Below are 10486 nucleotides of genomic sequence, written 5' to 3'. Positions count from 1 at the left end.
GGCCTGTTTTTTAGCCAGTACCAGGTTGATTTTATGACCGTAGCTTTATAGTATAATTTCAGGTACAGGCTATATTCCCGTGCATCTGCCATAAAACTTTGTAACAAAAGACTTCCTGGATCACAGAATTTGCTCTGCCTAACAATCATGACCTCATTAAACTAGCCAATTGTGTTAGATTGTGAGGCTAAACTCCTACCAATTGAGTGGGGTACAGTGATGATAGTGCATCAGGGATAAAATGTGAGTGAATCACCCATGAAGCTTGCTTGTTTACCTTTGTCTGGTTGTGCACCCTTCTTCAGAAGTAAAGTTTGCTTTGCTGAGAAACTTTTGAAAGTTTGTTTCCATGTTTGTGACACCAGAGAATTTACACTCAACAGTTTGGCACTCAATGTGGGGCCATCCATTCAGAGAGGTGCCTAGATAACTTTCCCCCAGGAGGAAGACACATCCACAGCCCTGTTGAGGTGGCCTCTGGGATCTCATGTGATTGGCACCCCCTGAAGAGCTAAGGAATGCCTGCCCAAATAGAAAAGCTCCCAGCAGTGTCACAATAGGTCCCCAGCAAGCACTGGTGATCAGGCAGCTGTGTGCATAGACCAAAGTAAGAAACATCACAAACTGACAAAGTATTTCCTTGGTGGTTGGGCCATTCCAGCATTTGTATGAGAGTGGTTGAGACTTACCTCAGACATGAAGCAAATGTAGGGTCCTGATCCATAGTTCTGTACACATCCAGTTGACTGGATATAGTCATGTGGGGGAGTCAGTCAGAGGTGGACAAAGCATTTGGGCTAGGGTGCAAGAAACTCTATTTCAGAGGCATTGAGCCTCTAGGGAAACTCTCATACTTGGAAAAGCCAGGATGGGTAATAATCAAGCTAAGGTAAAAGGAACAAAAAATAAAATCCCTCCAGATATCACCTTGTGTCAAGTGCTCTAGTACTGGAGTGACAGTGAGAGAAGTAAAAATAAAAAGCAACAAAAAATGGTAAAATATTGTCATTTCACTTGGAGCCAGGAACTCCTCCTCATCCTTTCTCTTTTCTGGCCCAAATTTGGGTCTGATGAAGATTGGATCTATCAACTTTTGATTGAACATATGAATGGTAAAAGTTCTCTCTTCCAAGAAGAGATTGATTATACCCTGTGCTGGAGGGTATAATCAATTATTTCCCCTGAAAACTGGGAAAGAGGGGAAAGAAAGTGTAACCAATGGGATCTCCTCACCTGTCCATTGCCTCCATACAGCCAGGGGTGGGGTCTACTGGAGCAAAGAGATCACACGAGGCAGGAGTCCGCTAAAAATGAATGTGAGCTACCTGCCATGCTTTCTGCCACAGCCTCGGTTTCACACATGTATTAGGGCATGGCTGCCAGGATCCTGCTGCCACCACTGTGGTCTCAGCTGCCTATGGCAGCATCCGTACCCCCTTTCAGATAAGGGGAAGCCACAGGCCTTCTACCCTTTTAGGGAAGTTCCCCTGGAGGGGAAACTGGGTTTGTCAGTGTTCTCTTAACCAATTCCAAAGAATAGAGTTTAAGAAGAGAACTGAAGCCCCTACTGGAAGATCCCCATGGGGTGGCTGACCAATTAGACCAATTTTCAGTCCCACAGTTATACATCTGGACTGAACTAATGTCCATCTTAGGAATCCCATTCTCTGGAGAGGAGAGAGTAATGATTAGGAGAACAGCAGTGGATGCTTGGGAGCGAGAGAATCCAGCTGGCCCCAGCATCCTAGCTGCAGATGTTAAATTTCCCAACCAGAAACCCCAGTGGGATAATAACAGTGCAGACCACCAGGAACACACCAAAGACTGAAGAAACTTGATTATAAAAAGAATAAGGGAGTAATTTCCCAATCTCAAAACGTTGCTAAGGCTTTTAATATCATCCAACAGAGAAAAGAAGGACCAACTGAATTTCCTAACACATTGAAAGACCAAATGAAGGAATATTCCAGGCAAAATCTCAAAGACTCCCCCTAGGTCAAGGCGTGTTAAAGCTGCATTTTGTTGCCAAAAAATTGAGGATTGGAAAGACAAACAAGAAAAGTTACTGAGGGAAGCAGAGACAGCATATGTGAGGAGGGATAAAGAGAAGAAAAAACCCCAAAAGCTAAAACTGTGCTCTTTACCATGGAGCAGAGAAAGGCTCTCCCTGGTTCCCAAAAGTCAAAACTTTTACAACAGAGTCATCAGAAAGGGTGCCTAAGTTGAGGGCCACCAAAAGGTAAAGGGGAAAATAAATGTTATAAATATGGGGAAAAGAGACACTTTAAAAGGGAATGTCCAAAATGGAGGAGGGAAGGAAAAATGATCCTCTTAATAACTTTTCAGGAATAGGGGGGTCAGGGGCTCTTCTATTTTGATGGGTCCTACCAAGAGTCCCTAGTAAATTTAGAGGAAAGAAACTACATTTTTTTGGTACCAGGAATCTAACTCAGGACCTTGTGCTTGCCAGGCAGGTGCTTGCTCTTCAGCTGTATCCCCAGCCCCAGAAACTACTTTTTTAGTTGACTCTAGGGCTGGCTGATCCTTACTTTCTGATTGCCTTTCTGGATTACATTGCTCTTCAGAGTGGCTTTTAATATCTGGAGTAAAATGGGAAGAATTTATGGTTCCTATCTTTGAAGAAACACAAGTTAAATTCCAAAATTGAACAGTTCAGGTAAGATTCCTCTTTGTTCCTGAGGCAGGAATTAATATCCTAGGGAGAGATTTAATGTATAAGTTAGGGATACCCCTAAACGTTATCAAAGAGGAGATCCAAGTCTTGCTTAATCTTTTGATTCTCCAGGTTGATGACAAAATTCTCCTTGAAATTTGGGAGGAACTGGGATGGATTAAATATTGCCCTAATTCATATTGAACTAAAATACAAGGGAGAAATGGTCTGGAGAAAAACAATACCCAATATCTCCAGAAGGGAGATAGAACTAAAGCCCATCATAGAGGGGCTCATAAAAGATGGACTCCTTGAGCCTTGTATGTCCCCTTTTAATATGCCAATACTGCCAGCAGAAAACCCAATGGCTTTTATTGATTAATACAGGACCTGAGAGCAGTAAACCAGTAGTCCAGAGTGGACATCCTGTGGTCCCAAAACCTTCCATTCTCCTTAGCAAAATTTCCTATGACTAAAGGTGGTTTAGTGTTGTAGATTTAAAGGGTGCCTTTGGGGCCTGCCCTTTGGGTAAAGATAGTGAGACGTGTCTGTTTCTGAGTGGAAGGATTCCCAGATGGGAAAGAAACAACAATACTGATGAGCTGTTCTCCCACAAGGATTCACTGACTCACCTAACTTATTTGGCCAGATCTTAGAACAAGTCTTGGAGAAATTGACTCTTCCTCCTCAGATTAAGTTAATTCAATATATGGATGACTTACTGCTGCCTGGTTCTCTCAAAGGAAGGGGGAAGTGACAGATGCTACTACTAGCCTACTCAATTTTCTAGGCTGATAGGGGCTAAGAGTTTCTAGGACTAAATCACAGTTTGTTGAAAATGAAGTCCAATACCTGGAACAGTTAATTAGCAAGGGAAGATGGAGACTGGGTCTTGAGTGAGTGAAGGGGACTACCAACATGCCCAGCACTAGGAAAGAATTTAGAAAGGTTTGGGGATTCATTGAGTATCGCTGACTATGGCTAGATTCTTATCTAAGAATCTTAGCCTAAAAACTAAAGGCTTATATCTTAAATTATTAGAAGAGGAACCTGACCCCTTTGTCTGAAAACTGGAAGGAAGCCAATTGGTAAACAACTTAAACAATCCCTCATCACTGCCCCAGTCCTGGCATCACCCTCACTCAAAAACCCTTATCTATTTGTTAATGTAAATAAGGGAACAACACTTGGGGGCTTAAGTCAAGAGACAATTGGTGGCTTGTTCAAGTTACTGGACCCAGTCACCCGGGGTTGGCCAGAATGTAGCCGGTCAGTCACCATGACAGCTTAACTGACCTGGGAAAGTAGGAAAGTGACCTTTTGTGGAGCCTTAATTTACAGCACACAATAGCAACCCTCTACCAGAAGGTAGAAAGTTGGTTAGCTGACTCCTGGATATTAAAATATGAAGGCATTTTATTAGAGAAAGAGAATCTCATCCTTATCACTAATAGCACCCTAAACCGTGCTGAATTCCTCCTTGGGGGTGAGACATAAAGTATTGTGGAACTGTTATATGGATCTCATAGACTATCAAAAAAGTTTAACCCAATTTTAGAGAAACTCACTTTTAAACCAGATACAGGCTTCTTGTGGATGGTTCCTCCCCAGTCCTTGAAGAAAAGAGACATAATAGATACTCCTTTATAAATGCAGAACAACTCACAGTTGTTAAATCAGGAAGATGCTCCAATAATTTATTGGTTCAAACCAGTGAGTTGTTTGCATTAAATCGTGCCCCAAAGTTCTTGAAGGGAAGGGGAGGAACCATTTACACTGACTTTAAATATGCTTTTGGATGGTCCATACCTTTGGAAAGATCTGGGCTGAATGAGGCCTAAGTAATAGCAAAGGACAGGACCTAGTCCATAAAGAATCAATCACTCAGGTATTGCAGAGCTTAATGCTGCCTGAAGAGATAACTGTGGTACATGTACCAGAGTATCAAAGGGGTATTTAATGGAAGCCCAGGGAAATAAGCTAGCAGGTGAGATGCCTAGAAAGGTGACCCTTCATTCAGAAGCCCCAGTTTTTCACCTCACCCCAGTTTTTACTTCACCATCAGTAACGCTAATATATATTACACAGAAAGAATAACATAACTAGGGGATAAACTAAGGGCCTCTAAATCCCCTGCGGGAAGATGGCTTCTACCAAATGGGAGAGCAATGCTTTTGAAGCCCATCACGAGGGAACTTTTGGTCTAATTACATCAAGAAAGCCATTGGAGCCCCCAGGATGTGTGACATCGTCCTTAGGTACATGGTATAATACCATATTTAAAAAGGTTACTGAAGGCTGCCCTATGTGCAAAAAGATCAATAAACAGGCACTAAAGAAATAGCTTTAGGGAGTCCTGGGCTGAGGCCATTCCAAAGTATCCAAATCAGCTATACATAAATGCCCAAAATAGGCGGTGTAAAATGTCTGCTCGTTATAATACATCATTTAATCAACTGGGTTGAGGCCATCCTGTTGCCCAGTGCCATTGCTGGCAATGTTGTCAAAGTACTACTGGAAACCATTGTTCCCTGATTTGGGTTAATTGAAAACATAGGTTCGGACAATGGGAGCCATTTTACTGCTAATATCATTAGAAGACTTATGAAGGCTCCGGATATCACATGGGAATTTGATACCTCATGGCATCTTCCATCCTTTGGCAAAATAGAATGGATGAATCAGACCCTAAAGGGACATTTAATTAAACTCATACTGGAAGCTAAATTACTTCGGACAAAATGCCTTTCCATTGCACTCTTAAGATTCAGAACTGCCCCTTAAAAAGATATTGGTCTGTCCCCTTATCAGATGCTCTATTCTTACCTTTGAAACAGAAGACAAATGCCTTAGAAAATGTACTCAGCCTCTCCTTTACTCTGTTTTCTCTCAGACAACAAAGACTGCTTGCTTAGATTCCACCTCTCAAATTCTCACCACCACCAACCTGGTGATTACATCCTGATGAAGATGTGGAAAGAAGAAATACCCGAGCCACCTTGGGAAGGACCCTTCCAGGCGTTATTTACAACTGAGACTGCCACCCATATGACTGAGAAAGGTTGGACTCACTACATTCAGGTCAAAAAGACACCCTACTCTGATCCAAAAGCGAAATGGATGGCAGTTCCAAGTTCCAGTGATACCAAAGTAACCTTAAACAGACTACAATGGGGCTTTTACTTTTAACTGGGACTGCCTATGATATCTTCACTTAATGTTACTGAGGTTACTTCTATCCTCTGTCAGGTTTGATGCATGTCTTGTCCTTTCCTGTGGGAACTTATGCAACCAAGCACAGCTCTCTGGACATGATAAATATCTGTGCCTCTTCAACAAAGGGAGATATAAATATAGTGCTTTAAAAGGTCCCTGTATGCTAGGGGTATAGCTCAGTGGCATAGTGCCTGCCTGGCAAGAAAAAGGTTATGAGTTTCATTCCCCATACCAAAAAAAGGTCCCTGTAGTGATTAGAATGACATTTGGTGGGCTATTCAACATAAGGTGTGGATTTATAACCCACCAACTTCAAATTTGATGAGAGCCTTGAAAGGAAGAATACAAATAATATGAGGAAATCCTTTTCCCAACTGCAGGCTCTCTGAGTGTCATTTCCTGCTCCTAGTTATTGATAATTCCCAAACTATGAGCTGAGAGCCTGGAGTTACTAGAGCTTATAGATTTGGGGTAGCAGTCTCAGGATTTGATCCACTCAGTACCTTTGCTTTAAAGCTAGTTAAAAACACCCCCAACACGGTGACCTTAACAGGGTCATTTTTGTGTGCTAGAGGTGGCGGTAAGCTAGGCTCCAGGGTCACAGTCATTACACTGGGAGGAGAGAGTGTGTTGAGTGTGACCCTAGAGTCTAGCTTACCGCCACCTCTAGCACACAAAAGTGACCCTGTTAAGGTCACTGTAGTAGAAGTTAAGGACTTGCAAGAAACTGTGACAATGGAAAATAGATCCAGGGAGACAAATGCTTGGCTGGAATGGGTTAAATATTCTGTCCACACCCTAAATAGAAGTGATTAGTCCCATTTCCATTAGGCTGGACTTCAGATCCTACTGGGATAAAACGTATGATAGTCCTTCTTCAAGACCAGATGGTCTGGGGCAATGAGTCCTTCTGGATCTTGTCATTACTATTCCAGATGATTGTAGGCATAAGCCTCTGAGAAATGTAAGATCTCCCTCCCAGATGACTAATTATACATCATTCCTCTCAAGGTGTGTATGTGTGGGGAGGGTTTGCAATTAAAATTCTAGGTAACACATTGGCATGCATTGAGGGTTGGGCTTTTAACAAGATAGACAATCAAATGGCACTGACTATGGTCAAACAGGTGTCTGGTAGTATTGTGAGGGAGCATTAGTTGAGACTTTACCAGACAACTGGAGTGGAACCTGCACTTTAGTTCAACTGGTCATCCTTTTCACTCTGACATTTATGCATACTAATTCACCCCACAAATCTATATTGTACCAAGTATAGTACAGTATATACAGTACAGTGCAGTGCAATATGAAGAAAGATAACACTAATCCTACTTGAGGTGACTTGTGATGTAGAGGATAAGAAGGTGGGTTGGGAGGAGGTTACTTATTGGACAGAGAGTCCCTCTCCATGGGAATATCAGGGAGATCTTCAGGGGTTTCCTCTCTTCTTTGTCTCTGAGCTGTAGGATCAGTTGAGATGAAAAATCTGTCAAACATCACTTGCTTGTTTCCTGTGGCTGCGTAATCCTCTGGAAACCACATTATTGTTCATCAGATTCAACACTCTGTTCATTTCAGTTATGTTGGAGTGGTTATTCTTTTTTTAAATTTATTTTAAAAATAAAAGAAGGGAAACATGTTAACAAACAGACATCCATTTACAAAATAGCATAAGAACAATACAAGCAGTACAGAGTTACAGAAAAAGTGGTAAGAAATTAACAATGGTTGTTGTATTATGTATTGAGATCTTCAAAATGGTTTCTCAGGAAAACAAATAGAGATATGCAAGCTTGTCTGATCTCGTCTGATTTTGGAAGCTAAGCAGGGTCAGGCCTGGTTAGTACTTGGATGGAGTGGTTATTCTTAAAGAAATCCTAGAATTATTTCATTTTCCCATAATGGATTTTATCAGATTACTGAGAGGAGATTAGGGTGTGGCAAAGCTGGCTGGGGAAGTAGAGGTGACCTATTAATTACAAGCTCCCAGAGCACATACACAGAACTGTTCCCAAAGCCCTGCATGTAGACTTCTCATGAGGACTCGAGCAGGTTTTCAATAGGATGGCCTAGACCTGGCATCAGCTTGAGGCATAGAACCCCTGCATTGCCTTTCAAGACCTGTATGTAGGAGTCCTTATGGATTTCCTCAGGATTTGGACAGTGTAAAAAGACACAGACACCACAATCTTGCCATTGTGGCTTTCTTCACAATATCGCACCCTACTTCCTTCAGGGTGTACTTTTATCATGCTTTTTCTTTTACTCAGCCCAAAGTTGTTCTGCAGAGACAGTTTCTCTCTCACTCTGTATTTTTACTTTTTCAAATAACTTTGCTCATTTCATCCAATTCCTTGTTGGAGACAAGAAGAACCTGGACTTTCACTCCAGAAGGAGAGGCAAGCAACCCAAAACCCAGTAACATTTACTTTGTGAGCTTTTAGAAAGAGCTACCTGATAGCATTACTGCTAACCTCCTCCTTGTCTTCCTCTTCTTCAGTGGAATGCTCCTCAACAAATGCCTTCTGTTGCTCACTTGAGTTCAGCAAATTCTCCCATAGTCAACTCCTCCTTATGCTCTTCAACAAGTTCCTCTATGTCAGTACAATCTGTTACAGCAATTTTAGGCTGACTGGAGGTGAAGAAACCGAGAAGCACTTGGAGAAGTGGAGAGAACCAAGCTTTACTATGCTAGCAGGCCCAGAGGAGTTTGGCACTCCAAAGTCTGAGACCCGAGCCTGGGATATGAGAGCCATATATAGAGCCTGTGGCAGGCAAAGGAAAGCAAAGAAAGTTACAGAAGCAGGACAAAGGCAGTCACCCAAAGGTGAGAGGCTTATAGTTTTGCACATCTGGGTGGCCTTGGCCACCCAGTGAGTGAGATAATAGAATGCAGTGACACTGCTTGCTTATCAGGCCAGCATGAAGCTGGTATGGGAAAAGGAGGGGGCTGTTAACAGGGATGTCAGAGTTGAAAAACTTTGTTTTCCCCAACACATTGACACCTGCAGTCATACTTTTGCCCATAAACACAGTCTTCTCTACAACCTGTGCAAAGTCATGTTAAGTGACACATTTTAGCCAATTTCCCCAGGCTGAGTTTAAAGTCCAAGGCATGCTATCTTCCGAGGCTTTGTCAACAAGGCTGATGCACTGGAGGACATTTAAATGTTTCTTCCAGAACTCTTTCAGAGTCAAGGACATCTCTTCAGTGGCATTAAAATACCTGGTGAAGAGTGCCTTTTTTTATAACTTCTGAAATTGCAAGTCACTTGCTGGCCCATGGGCTGCAGAAGAGGTGTCATGTTAGGGAAGGGACTTGACATTTATGAAGTCATACTCAGCATCTATATAATCCACCAAGAGTGGGGGGTGTGCTGGGACACTGTCCATCAGAAGAAGGGATCTTTCAGGCAGTTGTTTGTCAGAAAGATATCTCATAACAGTGGGTATGAACGCTTAATGCACACATTTCATGAACAATTGCGTTGTGACCCACTCTTTTGCACTGGCTGTCCACATGACAGGCAGTCTGCCCTTACTCACATTCTGTTCCTTGAATACATGAGGGCTCTGGTTATGGTACACCAGCAGTAGTTTAATCTTCAGACTAGTGCTTGTATTTGCACACAGAAAAAGGGTCAATCTGTTCTCCATGGGCTTGTGCCCTGGAAGTGGCTTTTTGTCCTGCATGGTATAGGTTCTACTCGGCATCTTCTTAGAGAGGAGATCTGTTTCATCTAAGTTGAACATTTATTGAGTGAAGTATCCTTCTACCTTCACGCATTCCATGAGTCTGCTCTTATGGGCTTCTGCAGCAGTCTTGTCAGAACTGGAAGCCTCAGCATGTCTTACCACACTGTGGATGCCACTTCTTTTGGAATTTATCGAGCCACCCTGTACTGGCTTTGAATTAATCTCTTGTTGCACTTTCAGTTTTGACCATTTAATATGATGTTGGCTGTTGGTTTGTTTGGTTTCATAGATTGTTTTCATCAGATTGAGATAAAGTTCCTCTACTCCAATTTTCTGTAGGGTTTTTATCCTGAATGGATATTGGACTTTGTCAAATGCTTTTGCTGCATCTATTGAGATGATTATGTGTTTTCTGTCTACAGTTCTGCTAATTTAAGCCTTGGCTTAAAATCCTTCTTGTTTGGAAATAAAATAGTTACCCCTGTATTACATTTATTGATTTGTATATGTTGAAGCATCCCTATATCCCTGGGGTGAATCCTAGTTGGTTATGTTTTCTTACTTTTTGGTGATTTGCTGCATGATGTTTTCCAGTATCTTATTGAGGGTTTTTACATTCACGTTCACTAAGGAGATTGGCATCTCTGGTTTTTGATAGCAGGGTAATGCTTCCTTCCAGGAATAACTTTGGGAGTATTGTATCCATTTCAATTTAAAGAATTTGAGTAGTGGCATTTGATTTTCTTTAAATTTCTTATAGAATTCAGCAGTGAATCTATCACAACCTGGGCTTTTATTTGTTTGGTAGTTTTAAAATTACTTCTTCAATTTTATTGACTAATGTTGGATTATTTAGAATATTTAAATCTTCTTGATTCAGCTTTGGTAATGTTAATATAT

The 10486-nt window shown here is 41.8% G+C and overlaps 1 pseudogene; it reads right to left on the bottom strand.

Annotated features, from left to right (window-relative positions):
- The window catches only part of LOC102028907, a 25016-nt pseudogene extending 15412 nt beyond the window's left edge, over positions 1-9604 (bottom strand).
- Between the last annotated feature and the right edge of the window lie 882 nt (positions 9605-10486).

The sequence above is a fragment of the Chinchilla lanigera genome, unplaced genomic scaffold, assembly GCF_000276665.1.
Source record: "Chinchilla lanigera isolate Chin_1 unplaced genomic scaffold, ChiLan1.0 scaffold00156, whole genome shotgun sequence".
NCBI lineage: Eukaryota > Metazoa > Chordata > Mammalia > Rodentia > Chinchillidae > Chinchilla > Chinchilla lanigera.
The sequence above is the reverse complement of the archived record's forward strand: the minus strand, read 5'-3'. Positions and strand labels throughout refer to the sequence as shown.